Below are 14,065 nucleotides of genomic sequence, written 5' to 3'. Positions count from 1 at the left end.
GGGTGGGCTCGAACCACCAACCTTTCATTTAACAGCCGAACGCGCTAACAATTGAGCCACGGAAGCTCGGAAATTCAATGGTTGTCAGGTATTGTGGAAAAGTTATGACTTTTCACGCTACATCTGAGACCCCACAACATCTCTTCCGGGTGGGCTCCAACCACCAACCTTTCGGTTAAAAGCCGAACGGGATAGCCACTGCGCCACGGAAGCCCAAAAATTAAATGGCCGTCAGGTATTGTGGAAAAACTCTGACTTTTTACGTCACATCTGAGACCTCACAACACTGCTCCTGGGTGGGCTCGAACCACCAACCTTTTGAATAACAGCTGAGCGCGCTAACCATTGCGCCAAGGAAGCTCAGAAATTAAATGGTTGTCAGGTATTGTGGAAAAGTTATGACTTTTCACGCTACATCTGAGACCACACAACACCTCTCCCAGGTGGGCTCGAACCACCAACCTTTCGGTTAACAGCCGAACGCGCTTACCATTGAGCCACGGAAGCTCGGAACTTAAATGGTTGTCAGGTATTGTGGAAAAGTTATGACTTTTCACGCTACATCTGAGACCCCACAACATCTCTTCCGGGTGGGCTCGAACCACCAACCTTTCGGTTAACAGCCGAACGCGCTAACCACTGCGCCACGGAAGCCCAAAAATTAAATGGTCGTCAGGTATTGTGGAAAAGTTATGACTTTTCACGCTACATCTGAGACCACACAACACTTCTCCCGGGTGGGCTCGAACCACCGACCTTTAGGTTAACAGCCGAACGCGCTAACCATTGCGCCACGGAAGCTCGGAAATTAAATGGTTTTCAGGTATTGTGGAAAAGTTATGACTTTTCACGCTAGATCTGAGACCCCACAACACCTCTTCCGGGTGGGCTCGAACCACCAACCTTTCGGTTAACAGCTGAACGCGCTAACCATTGCGTCACGGAAGCCCAAAAATTAAATGTTCGTCAGGAATTGTGGAAAAACTTTGGCTTTTACGTTACATCTGAGACCCCACAACACCTCTCCCGGGTGGGCTCGAACCACCAACCTTTCGGTTAACAGCCGAACGTGCTAACCACTGCGCCACGGAAGCCCAAAAATTAAATGGTCGTCAGGTATTGTGGAAAAGTTATGACTTTTCACGCTACATCTGAGACCCCACAACACCTCTCCTGGGTGGGCCCGAACCACCAACCTTTCGGTTAACAGCCGAACGCGCTAACCATTGCGCCACGGAAGCCCAAACATTAAATGGTCGTCAGGTATTGTGGAAAAACTCCGACTTTTTACGTCACATCTGAGACCTCACAACACTGCTCCTGGGTGGGCTCGAACCACCAACCTTTTGAATAACAGCTGAGCGCGCTAACCATTGCGCCAAGGAAGCTCAGAAATTAAATGGTTGTCAGGTATTGTGGAAAAGTTATGACTTTTCACGCTACATCTGAGACCACACAACACCTCTCCCAGGTGGGCTCGAACCACCAACCTTTCGGTTAACAGCCGAACGCGCTTACCATTGAGCCACGGAAGCTCGGAACTTAAATGGTTGTCAGGTATTGTGGAAAAGTTATGACTTTTCACGCTACATCTGAGACCCCACAACATCTCTTCCGGGTGGGCTCGAACCACCAACCTTTCGGTTAACAGCCGAACGCGCTAACCACTGCGCCACGGAAGCCCAAAAATTAAATGGTCGTCAGGTATTGTGGAAAAGTTATGACTTTTCACGCTACATCTGAGACCACACAACACTTCTCCCGGGTGGGCTCGAACCACCGACCTTTAGGTTAACAGCCGAACGCGCTAACCATTGAGCCACGGAAGCTCGGAAATTAAATGGTTTTCAGGTATTGTGGAAAAGTTATGACTTTTCACGCTAGATCTGAGACCCCACAACACCTCTTCCGGGTGGGCTCGAACCACCAACCTTTCGGCTAACAGCTGAACGCGCTAACCATTGCGTCACGGAAGCCCAAAAATTAAATGTTCGTCAGGAATTGTGGAAAAACTTTGGCTTTTACGTTACAACTGAGACCCCACAACACCTCTCCCGGGTGGGCTCGAACCACCAACCTTTCGGTTAACAGCCGAACGTGCTAACCACTGCGCCACGGAAGCCCAAAAATTAAATGGTCGTCAGGTATTGTGGAAAAGTTATGACTTTTCACGCTACATCTGAGACCCCACAACACCTCTCCTGGGTGGGCCCGAACCACCAACCTTTCGGTTAACAGCCGAACGCGCTAACCATTGCGCCACGGAAGCCCAAATATTAAATGGTCGTCAGGTATTGTGGAAAAACTCCGACTTTTTACGTCACATCTGAGACCTCACAACACTGCTCCCGGGTGGGCTCGAACCACCAACCTTTTGAATAACAGCTGAGAGCGCTAACCATTGCGCCACGGAAGCTCAGAAATTAAATGGTTGTCAGGTATTGTGGAAAAGTTATGACTTTTCACGATACATCTAAGACCACACAACACCTCTCCCTGGTGGGCTCGAACCACCAACCTTTCGGTTAACAGCCGAACGCGCTTACCATTGAGCCACGGAAGCTCGGAACTTAAATGGTTGTCAGGTATTGTGGAAAAGTTATAACTTTTCACGCTACATCTGAGACCCCACAACACCTCTCCTGGGTGGGCCCGAACCACCAACCTTTCGGTTAACAGCCGAACGCGCTAACCATTGCGCCACGGAAGCCCAAAAATTAAATGGTCGTCAGGTATTGTGGAAAAACTCCGACTTTTTACGTCACATCTGAGACCTCACAACACTGCTCCCGGGTGGGCTCGAACCACCAACCTTTTGAATAACAGCTGAGCGCGCTAACCATTGCGCCACGGAAGCTCAGAAATTAAATGGTTGTCAGGTATTGTGGAAAAGTTATGACTTTTCACGCTACATCTGAGACCACACAACACCTCTCCCTGGTGGGCTCGAACCACCAACCTTCGGTTAACAGCCGAACGCGCTTACCATTGAGCCACGGAAGCTCGGAACTTAAATGGTTGTCAGGTATTGTGGAAAAGTTATGACTTTTCACGCTACATCTGAGACCCCACAACACCTCTCCTGGGTGGGCCCGAACCACCAACCTTTCGGTTAACAGCCGAACGCGCTAACCATTGCGCCACGGAAGCCCAAAAATTAAATGGTCGTCAGGTATTGTGGAAAAACTCCGACTTTTTACGTCACATCTGAGACCTCACAACACTGCTCCCGGGTGGGCTCGAACCACCAACCTTTTGAATAACAGCTGAGCGCGCTAACCATTGCGCCACGGAAGCTCAGAAATTAAATGGTTGTCAGGTATTGTGGAAAAGTTATGACTTTTCACGCTACATCTGAGACCACACAACACCTCTCCCTGGTGGGCTCGAACCACCAACCTTTCGGTTAACAGCCGAACGCGCTTACCACTGAGCCACGGAAGCTCGGAACTTAAATGGTTGTCAGGTATTGTGGAAAGTTATGACTTTTCACGCTACATCTGAGACCCCACAACATCTCTTCCGGGTGGGCTCGAACCACCAACCTTTCGGTTAACAGCCGAACGCGCTAACCACTGTGCCACGGAAGCCCAAAAATTAAATGGCCGTCAGGTATTGTGGAAAAACTCTGACTTTTTACGTCACATCTGAGACCTCACAACACTGCTCCCGGGTGGGCTCGAACCATCAACCTTTTGAATAACAGCTGAGCGCGCTAACCATTGCTCCAAGGAAGCTCAGAAATTAACTGGTTGTCAGGTATTGTGGAAAAGTTATGACTTTTCACGCTACATCTGAGACCCCACAACACCTCTCCTGGGTGGGCCCGAACCACCAACCTTTCGGTTAACAGCCGAACGCGCTAACCATTGCGCCACGGAAGCCCAAAAATTAAATGGTCGTCAGGTATTGTGGAAAAACTCCGACTTTTTACGTCACATCTGAGACCTCACAACACTGCTCCCGGGTGGGCTCGAACCACCAACCTTTTGAATAACAGCTGAGCGCGCTAACCATTGCGCCACGGAAGCTCAGAAATTAAATGGTTGTCAGGTATTGTGGAAAAGTTATGACTTTTCACGCTACATCTGAGACCACACAACACCTCTCCCTGGTGGGCTCGAACCACCAACCTTTCGGTTAACAGCCGAACGCGCTTACCATTGAGCCACGGAAGCTCGGAACTTAAATGGTTGTCAGGTATTGTGGAAAAGTTATGACTTTTCACGCTACATCTGAGACCCCACAACACCTCTCCTGGGTGGGCCCGAACCACCAACCTTTCGGTTAACAGCCGAACGCGCTAACCATTGCGCCACGGAAGCCCAAAAATTAAATGGTCGTCAGGTATTGTGGAAAAACTCCGACTTTTTACGTCACATCTGAGACCTCACAACACTGCTCCCGGGTGGGCTCGAACCACCAACCTTTTGAATAACAGCTGAGCGCGCTAACCATTGCGCCACGGAAGCTCAGAAATTAAATGGTTGTCAGGTATTGTGGAAAAGTTATGACTTTTCACGCTACATCTGAGACCACACAACACCTCTCCCTGGTGGGCTCGAACCACCAACCTTTCGGTTAACAGCCGAACGCGCTTACCATTGAGCCACGGAAGCTCGGAACTTAAATGGTTGTCAGGTATTGTGGAAAGTTATGACTTTTCACGCTACATCTGAGACCCCACAACATCTGAAGAATGTTATTGGTGAACACATATTATTTTCTGCAGTATCAAGAAGTTTAATAAGAAAATCAATTTTATTTTTAGGTTAGGTTAGGTTAGGTTAGGTTAGGTTAGGTTTGGTTAGGTTTGGTTAGGTTTGGTTAGGTCAGGTTAGGTTAGGTTAGGTTAGGTTAGGTTAGGTTAGGTTAGGTTAGGTTAGTTTAGGTTAGGTTAGTTTAGGTTAGGTTAGGTTAGGTTTGGTTAGGTTTGGTTAGGTTAGGTTAGGTTAGGTTTGGTTAGGTTAGGTTAGGTTTGGTTAGGTTTGGTTAGGTTTGGTTAGGTTAGGTTAGGTTAGGTTAGGTTAAGTTAGGTTAGGTTAGGTTAGGTTAGGTTAGTTTAGGTTAGGTTTGGATAGTTTTGGTTAGGTTTGGTTAGGTCAGGTTAGGTTAGGTTTGGTCAGGTTAGGTTAGGTTAGGTTAGGTTAGTTTAGGTTAGGTTAGGTTTGGTTAGGTTTGGTTAGGTTAGGTTAGGTTTGGTTAGGTTAGGTTAGGTTAGGTTAGGTTAGGTTAGGTTAGGTTAGGTCAGGTTAGGTTTGGTTAGGTTTGGTTTGGTATGGTTTGGTTAGGTTTGGTTTGGTTTGGTTTGGTTTGGTTTGGTTTGGTTTGGTTTGGTTAGGTTTGGTTTGGTTAGGTTAGGGTTGGTTTGGTTTGGTTAGGTTTGGTTTGGTTTGGTTAGGTTTGGTTTGGTTTGGTTAGGTTTGGTTAGGTTTGGTTAGGTTTGGTTAGGTTTGATTAGGTTTGGTTAGGTTTGGTTAGGTTAGGTTAGGTTAGGTTAGGTTAGGTTAGGTTAGGTTAGGTTAGGTTAGGTTAGGTTAGGTTAGGTTAGGTTAGGTTAGGTTAGGTTAGGTTAGGTTAGGTTAGGTTAGGTTAGGTTAGGTTAGGTTAGGTTAGGTTAGGTTAGGTTAGGTTAGGTTAGGTTAGGTTAGGTTAGGTTAGGTTAGGTTAGGTTAGGTTAGGTTAGGTTAGGTTAGGTTAGGTTAGGTTAGGTTAGGTTAGGTTAGGTTAGGTTAGGTTAGGTTAGGTTAGGTTAGGTTAGGTTAGGTTAGGTTAGGTTAGGTTAGGTTAGGTTAGGTTAGGTTAGGTTAGGTTAGGTTAGGTTAGGTTAGGTTAGGTTAGGTTAGGTTAGGTTAGGTTAGGTTAGGTTAGGTTAGGTTAGGTTAGGTTAGGTTAGGTTAGGTTAGGTTAGGTTAGGTTAGGTTAGGTTAGGTTAGGTTAGGTTAGGTTAGGTTAGGTTAGGTTAGGTTAGGTTAGGTTAGTAATATTTTATAAATCATTTAACAATGTTACGCCTTTTCCAAAATATTGAAATTTAGCTTCATTGACTTCTCAAATAATATGCCTTTTCCAAAACATTACTGTTATGTTAGGTTAGGTTTGGTTTGGTTTGGTTAGGTTAGGTTAGGTTAGTAATATTTTATAATTCATTTAACAATGTTACGCCTTTTCCAAAATATTGATGTTTAGCTTCATTGACTTCTCAAATTATATGCCTTTTCCAAAACATTACTTCTATGTTAACTTAGGTTTGGTTAAATTAGGTTAGTAATAATTTATAAATCATTTAACAATGTTACGCCTTTTCCAAAATATTGAAATTTAGCTTCATGGACTTCTCCAAAAATATGCCTTTTCCAAAACATTACTGTTATATTAGGTTACGTTTGGTTTAGTATTTTCTGCAACAACAAGAAGTTTAATAGGAAAATCAATAGAAAAATAGGATTGAAAGGAAAATTCATGATTGGAAAACCGCCCAAATTGCGGTATTCGGTCTAATGGGATTCGGTCGAACGAGACATTCGATCCAATGGGATTCGACTCAATGGTAGACAATCGTTAAATAACATCGGACCCATATAAAATACGGAATTTAATTTTTTCGAGGTGTTACACTTGCTTACACTAAGTGTATCTTTAGACCTAGTATAAACGATTTTGTTAGCTCTGATCGTAAAGAAGGAATTCGTTAATTAATCTCTATATAATAATGTTAATGTTACAAAGTTTACTACTTCGCTTATTTTTAACAGACGAGACTTTTCGAAGAGAGGTTCCGTATGAGCAAGGAAAGGAACATTATAAATATTTCTTATGGTGCGTTTTTGGATAATTTGTATTCTCTTAATGTTATGATTAGTAGTCCAACCCCAGATGGATATCCCGTATGTAAGGGCTGAGTAGAATAAGGAGTAGTAAATTTCAAATAGTGTAGCTCTCGGGACTAAGTTTTTGCAGTGATGTATTAGTCCACAGGCTTTAGCTAGTCCCTTACATACCATGTCGACTTGAATATTCCATTTTAAGTTTTCATTTAGCCAAATCCCCATGTATTTATAATTTGTGACTCGTTTAAGAATACGACTATTAATAGTAACCTTTTCGTAAGTGTTTTTGTCGTTGCTGTTGTTGGAGAATATGATATATTCCGTTTTGTCTGTGTCAGAGTTTTTCCACAATACCTGACGAACGTTTAACTTTTGGGCTTCCGTAGCGCAATGGTTAGCGCGTTCAGCTGGTAACCGAAAGGTTGGTGGTTCGAGCCCACCCGGGAGAGGTGTTGTGAAGTCTTAGATGTAGCGTGAAAAGTCATAACTTTTCCACAATACCTGACAACCATTTAATTTCTGAGCTTCCGTGGCGCAATGGTTAGCGCGTTTACCTGTTAACCGAAAGGTTGGTGGTTCGAGCCCACCCGGGAGAGGTGTAATGGGGTCTCAGATGTAGCGTGAAAAGTCATAACTTTTCCACAATACCTGACAACCATTTAACTTCTGAGCTTCCGTGGCTCAATGGTTAGCGCGTTCGGCTGTTAACTAATAGTTTGGTGGTTCGAGTCTATCCGGGAGCGGTTTTGTGAGGTCTCAGATGTAACGTAAAATGTCAGAGTTTTTTCCACAATACCTGACGAACGTTTAATTTTTGGGTTTCCGTAGCGAAATGGTTAGCGCGTTCGGCTGTTAACCGAAGTTGTTGGTTCGAGCCCACCCAGGAGAGGTGTTGTGGGGTCTCAGATGTAGCGTGAAAAGTCATAACTTTTCCACAATACCTGACAACCATTTAATTTCCGAGCTTCCGTGGCTCAATGGTTAGCGCGTTCGGCTGTCAACCGAAAGGTTGGTGGTTCGAGCCCACCCGGGAGCAGTGTTGTGTGGTCCCAGATGTGACGTAAAAAGTCGGAGATTTTCCACAATACCTGACGACCATTCAATTTTTGGGCTTCCGTTGCGCAATGGTTAGCGCGTTCGGCTGTTAACCGAAAGGTTAGTGGTTCGGGCCCACCCAGGATAGGTGTTGTGGGGTCTCAGATGTAGCGTGAAAAGTCATAACTTTTCCACAATACCTGACAACCATTTAATTTCTGAGCTTCCTTGGAGCAATGGTTAGCGCGCTCAGCTGTTATTCAAAAGGATGGTGGTTCGAGCCCACCCGGGAGCAGTGTTGTGAGGTCTCAGATGTGACGTAAAAAGTCAGAGTTTTTCCACAATTCCTGACGACCATTTAATTTTTCGCCTTCCGTGGCTCACTGGTTAGCGTGTTCGGCTGTTAACCGAAAGGTTGGTGGTTCGAGCCCACCCGGGAGAGGTGTTGTGGGGTCTCAGATGTAACGTAAAATGTCAGAGTTTTTCCACAATACCTGACGGCCATTTAATTTTTTGGCTTCCGTGGCGCAATGGTTAGCGCGTTCGGCTGTTAACCGAAAGGTTGGTGGTTCGAGCCCAACCAGGAACTGTGTTGTGAGGTCTCAGATGTGACGTAAAAAGTTTATTTATTTCATGTTTACATTAGATTCGTTTCATAAGGGCCTAAGTCAACTAGCGACTTTTTAGCCCTGCTTCGCATAGATTTTTATAACAAAACAAATAATAAAATTCTAGTAGTTAAAACTGATAATAAATTAATAAATAAATTAATTTAAAAACAAAGTTAATAATAAAAACAAAGTTTAAATCAAAAAATCAAAAAAGTTGAGCCTATTATATTATTTCGATTAATTGAATCTTAAACAGCTAATCCAAATTGAAGAGGGTTATTATCATAAAGGGTTTATTATCTAGGAGGTCCCAATTTAAATTCTTATCAGTTTTAATAATATATGTTCTTTTAGTTTGAATTTGAATAGTTTAATATTATCCAAATCTCGTATTTCTTGGGGAAGGGTGTTAAATAACATCGGACCCATATAAAATACGGAATTTAATTTTTTCGAGGTGTTACACTTGCTTACACTAAGTGTATCTTTAGACCTAGTATAAACGATTTTGTTAGCTCTGATCGTAAAGAAGGAATTCGTTAATTAATCTCTATATAATAATGTTAATGTTACAAAGTTTACTACTTCGCTTATTTTTAACAGACGAGACTTTTCGAAGAGAGGTTCCGTATGAGCAAGGAAAGGAACATTATAAATATTTCTTATGGTGCGTTTTTGGATAATTTGTATTCTCTTAATGTTATGATTAGTAGTCCAACCCCAGATGGATATCCCGTATGTAAGGGCTGAGTAGAATAAGGAGTAGTAAATTTCAAATAGTGTAGCTCTCGGGACTAAGTTTTTGCAGTGATGTATTAGTCCACAGGCTTTAGCTAGTCCCTTACATACCATGTCGACTTGAATATTCCATTTTAAGTTTTCATTTAGCCAAATCCCCATGTATTTATAATTTGTGACTCGTTTAAGAATACGACTATTAATAGTAACCTTTTCGTAAGTGTTTTTGTCGTTGCTGTTGTTGGAGAATATGATATATTCCGTTTTGTCTGTGTCAGAGTTTTTCCACAATACCTGACGAACGTTTAACTTTTGGGCTTCCGTAGCGCAATGGTTAGCGCGTTCAGCTGGTAACCGAAAGGTTGGTGGTTCGAGCCCACCCGGGAGAGGTGTTGTGAAGTCTTAGATGTAGCGTGAAAAGTCATAACTTTTCCACAATACCTGACAACCATTTAATTTCTGAGCTTCCGTGGCGCAATGGTTAGCGCGTTTACCTGTTAACCGAAAGGTTGGTGGTTCGAGCCCACCCGGGAGAGGTGTAATGGGGTCTCAGATGTAGCGTGAAAAGTCATAACTTTTCCACAATACCTGACAACCATTTAACTTCTGAGCTTCCGTGGCTCAATGGTTAGCGCGTTCGGCTGTTAACTAATAGTTTGGTGGTTCGAGTCTATCCGGGAGCGGTTTTGTGAGGTCTCAGATGTAACGTAAAATGTCAGAGTTTTTTCCACAATACCTGACGAACGTTTAATTTTTGGGTTTCCGTAGCGAAATGGTTAGCGCGTTCGGCTGTTAACCGAAGTTGTTGGTTCGAGCCCACCCAGGAGAGGTGTTGTGGGGTCTCAGATGTAGCGTGAAAAGTCATAACTTTTCCACAATACCTGACAACCATTTAATTTCCGAGCTTCCGTGGCTCAATGGTTAGCGCGTTCGGCTGTCAACCGAAAGGTTGGTGGTTCGAGCCCACCCGGGAGCAGTGTTGTGTGGTCCCAGATGTGACGTAAAAAGTCGGAGATTTTCCACAATACCTGACGACCATTCAATTTTTGGGCTTCCGTTGCGCAATGGTTAGCGCGTTCGGCTGTTAACCGAAAGGTTAGTGGTTCGGGCCCACCCAGGATAGGTGTTGTGGGGTCTCAGATGTAGCGTGAAAAGTCATAACTTTTCCACAATACCTGACAACCATTTAATTTCTGAGCTTCCTTGGAGCAATGGTTAGCGCGCTCAGCTGTTATTCAAAAGGATGGTGGTTCGAGCCCACCCGGGAGCAGTGTTGTGAGGTCTCAGATGTGACGTAAAAAGTCAGAGTTTTTCCACAATTCCTGACGACCATTTAATTTTTCGCCTTCCGTGGCTCACTGGTTAGCGTGTTCGGCTGTTAACCGAAAGGTTGGTGGTTCGAGCCCACCCGGGAGAGGTGTTGTGGGGTCTCAGATGTAACGTAAAATGTCAGAGTTTTTCCACAATACCTGACGGCCATTTAATTTTTTGGCTTCCGTGGCGCAATGGTTAGCGCGTTCGGCTGTTAACCGAAAGGTTGGTGGTTCGAGCCCAACCAGGAACTGTGTTGTGAGGTCTCAGATGTGACGTAAAAAGTTTATTTATTTCATGTTTACATTAGATTCGTTTCATAAGGGCCTAAGTCAACTAGCGACTTTTTAGCCCTGCTTCGCATAGATTTTTATAACAAAACAAATAATAAAATTCTAGTAGTTAAAACTGATAATAAATTAATAAATAAATTAATTTAAAAACAAAGTTAATAATAAAAACAAAGTTTAAATCAAAAAATCAAAAAAGTTGAGCCTATTATATTATTTCGATTAATTGAATCTTAAACAGCTAATCCAAATTGAAGAGGGTTATTATCATAAAGGGTTTATTATCTAGGAGGTCCCAATTTAAATTCTTATCAGTTTTAATAATATATGTTCTTTTAGTTTGAATTTGAATAGTTTAATATTATCCAAATCTCGTATTTCTTGGGGAAGGGTGTTAAATAACATCGGACCCATATAAAATACGGAATTTAATTTTTTCGAGGTGTTACACTTGCTTACACTAAGTGTATCTTTAGACCTAGTATAAACGATTTTGTTAGCTCTGATCGTAAAGAAGGAATTCGTTAATTAATCTCTATATAATAATGTTAATGTTACAAAGTTTACTACTTCGCTTATTTTTAACAGACGAGACTTTTCGAAGAGAGGTTCCGTATGAGCAAGGAAAGGAACATTATAAATATTTCTTATGGTGCGTTTTTGGATAATTTGTATTCTCTTAATGTTATGATTAGTAGTCCAACCCCAGATGGATATCCCGTATGTAAGGGCTGAGTAGAATAAGGAGTAGTAAATTTCAAATAGTGTAGCTCTCGGGACTAAGTTTTTGCAGTGATGTATTAGTCCACAGGCTTTAGCTAGTCCCTTACATACCATGTCGACTTGAATATTCCATTTTAAGTTTTCATTTAGCCAAATCCCCATGTATTTATAATTTGTGACTCGTTTAAGAATACGACTATTAATAGTAACCTTTTCGTAAGTGTTTTTGTCGTTGCTGTTGTTGGAGAATATGATATATTCCGTTTTGTCTGTGTCAGAGTTTTTCCACAATACCTGACGAACGTTTAACTTTTGGGCTTCCGTAGCGCAATGGTTAGCGCGTTCAGCTGCTAACCGAAAGCTTGGTGGTTTGAGCCCACCCGGGAGAGATGTTGTGGGGTCTCAGATGTAACGTAAAAAGTCAAAGTTTTTCCAGAATACCTGACGAACATTTAATTTTTGGGCTTCCGTGGCGCAATGGTTAGCGCGTTCAGCTGGTAACCGACAGGTTGGTGGTTCGAGCCCACCCGGGAGAGGTGTTGTGAAGTCTCAGATGTAGCGTGAAAAGTCATAACTTTTCCACAATACCTGACAACCATTTAATTTCTGAGCTTCCGTGGCGCAATGGTTAGCGCGTTTACCTGTTAACCGAAAGGTTGGTGGTTCGAGCCCACCCGGGAGAGGTGTAATGGGGTCTCAGATGTAGCGTGAAAAGTCATAACTTTTCCACAATACCTGACAACCATTTAACTTCTGAGCTTCCGTGGCTCAATGGTTAGCGCGTTCGGCTGTTAACTAATAGTTTGGTGGTTCGAGTCTATCCGGGAGCGGTTTTGTGAGGTCTCAGATGTAACGTAAAATGTCAGAGTTTTTTCCACAATACCTGACGAACGTTTAATTTTTGGGCTTCCGTAGCGCAATGGTTAGCGTTTTCAGCGGTGAACCGAAAGTTTGGTGGTTCGAGACCACCCGGGAGAGATGTTGTGGGGTCTCAGATGTAACGTAAAAAGTCAAAGTTTTTCCAGAATACCTGACGAACATTTAATTTTTGGGCTTCCGTGGAGCAATGGTTAGCGCGTTCACCTGTTAACCGAAAGGTTTCTGGTTCGAGCCCACCCGGGAGAGGTGTTGTGAAGTCTCAGATGTAGCGTGAAAAGTCATAACTTTTCCACAATACCTGACAACAAAAGTAATATAAGAAACCTCCCTTCGGGAGGAAAGTATACAAAGGCGAATTTTTCCCGATACATCCTCGTACCGCGAATGTCCCCGCGCATTTATACGGCCGTAAACAAAGTTTAAAAAATAGGGCCGGGCCGCGTAAAGCGTAGGAATACATTCTCTGATCTCGCGATTGCGTCGGCTGCTTAAGTTAAGTCAATTTCACAGACTCATGGTAATTTTAAACTATTCCAATGAAAAAATCCATGCAGCATTATTAGATTTTGATGATAATCAATCATTAATAAATAGGCAGTGACTCGATAAAAGGATTTTCATAGGTCTTTGCGTAAAATTTGAATTAAACCCTTACCTTGCCAAGGTATATGACTAACACTATACATACATAGATTTTAAAATGGCGTTATTATCTCGAAAATTTATTCTTGTATTCATAATTTTCATCTTCTTCTTGGCTTTACAACAAACTAGATTTTCGTTTTGAAATAACCGTATGGGAATATTTATGAACAAAATCAGGAATCTTCAATTTCTTTACGACAGACGGCTAAGCAGACTACACTAGTTTGAAGCGAGCCTTTTTCCTCTTTCCCTTTCCAACGACCATATCAAAGGACTAAGATCTACAGTACCTTGTCCGTGAGCAATAGTGTCTGAATATGGTATTTGGCGGTTCGAGGATGTCTCGCGTGTTTTAACGTTATGCCTATGGCGTCTTGTATACTTCCCTCCCGTAGGGAGGTTTCTTATATTACTTCTGCTGACAACCTTTTAATTTCTGAGCTTCCGTGGCCCAATGGTTAGCGCGTTCAGCTGGTAACCGAAAGGTTGGTGGTTCGCGCCCATCTTGGAGCGGTTTTGTGAGGTCTCAGATGTGACGTAAAAAGTCAGAGTTTTTCCACATTACCTGACGAACATTTAATTTTTGGGCTTCCGTGGCGCAATGGTTTGCGCGTTCAACTGTTAACCGAAAGGTTGGTGTTTCGAGCCCATCCAGGAGAGGTGTTGTGGGGTCTCAAATGTAGCGTAAAAAGTCAAAACATTTCCACAATACGTAACAACCATTTAATACCTGAGCTTCCGCGGCTCAATGGTTAGCGCGTTCGGCTGTTAACCGAAAGTATGGTGGTTCGAGCCCAACCGGGAACTGTGTTGTGAGGTCTCAGATGTGACGTAAAAAGTCAGAGTTTTTCCACAATACCTGACGAGCAAGTAATTTTTGGGCTTCCGTGGCGCAATGGTTTGCGCGTTCAGCTGTTAACCGAAAGGTTGGTGGTTCGAGCCCACCCGGGAGAGATGTTGTGGGGTCTCAGATGTAACGTAAAAAGTCAAATTTTTTCCAGAA

The 14,065-nt window shown here is 43.1% G+C and overlaps 5 non-coding genes across 5 annotated transcripts; all 5 read left to right on the top strand.

The window, feature by feature from the left end:
- Positions 1-7,206: 7,206 nt before the first annotated feature.
- TRNAT-GGU (transfer RNA threonine (anticodon GGU)) lies at positions 7,207-7,279 on the top strand. The gene has a single exon. It is a non-coding gene; the product is annotated as a tRNA-Thr (tRNA).
- A 514-nt stretch (positions 7,280-7,793) lies between these two features.
- On the top strand, positions 7,794-7,866 carry TRNAD-GUC (transfer RNA aspartic acid (anticodon GUC)). The gene has a single exon. It is a non-coding gene; the product is annotated as a tRNA-Asp (tRNA).
- Positions 7,867-9,530: 1,664 nt separating this feature from the next.
- TRNAT-GGU (transfer RNA threonine (anticodon GGU)) lies at positions 9,531-9,603 on the top strand. The gene has a single exon. It is a non-coding gene; the product is annotated as a tRNA-Thr (tRNA).
- Positions 9,604-10,117: 514 nt separating this feature from the next.
- On the top strand, positions 10,118-10,190 carry TRNAD-GUC (transfer RNA aspartic acid (anticodon GUC)). The gene has a single exon. It is a non-coding gene; the product is annotated as a tRNA-Asp (tRNA).
- Positions 10,191-12,001: 1,811 nt separating this feature from the next.
- TRNAT-GGU (transfer RNA threonine (anticodon GGU)) lies at positions 12,002-12,074 on the top strand. The gene has a single exon. It is a non-coding gene; the product is annotated as a tRNA-Thr (tRNA).
- The last annotated feature ends 1,991 nt before the right edge of the window (positions 12,075-14,065 follow it).

The sequence above is a fragment of the Phalangium opilio genome, unplaced genomic scaffold, assembly GCF_054372755.1.
Source record: "Phalangium opilio isolate 3A_F unplaced genomic scaffold, DU_Popi_V2 ptg000209l_1, whole genome shotgun sequence".
In the NCBI taxonomy this organism is placed as follows: domain Eukaryota; kingdom Metazoa; phylum Arthropoda; class Arachnida; order Opiliones; family Phalangiidae; genus Phalangium; species Phalangium opilio.
This window is presented reverse-complemented; position numbering and strand designations above follow the sequence as displayed.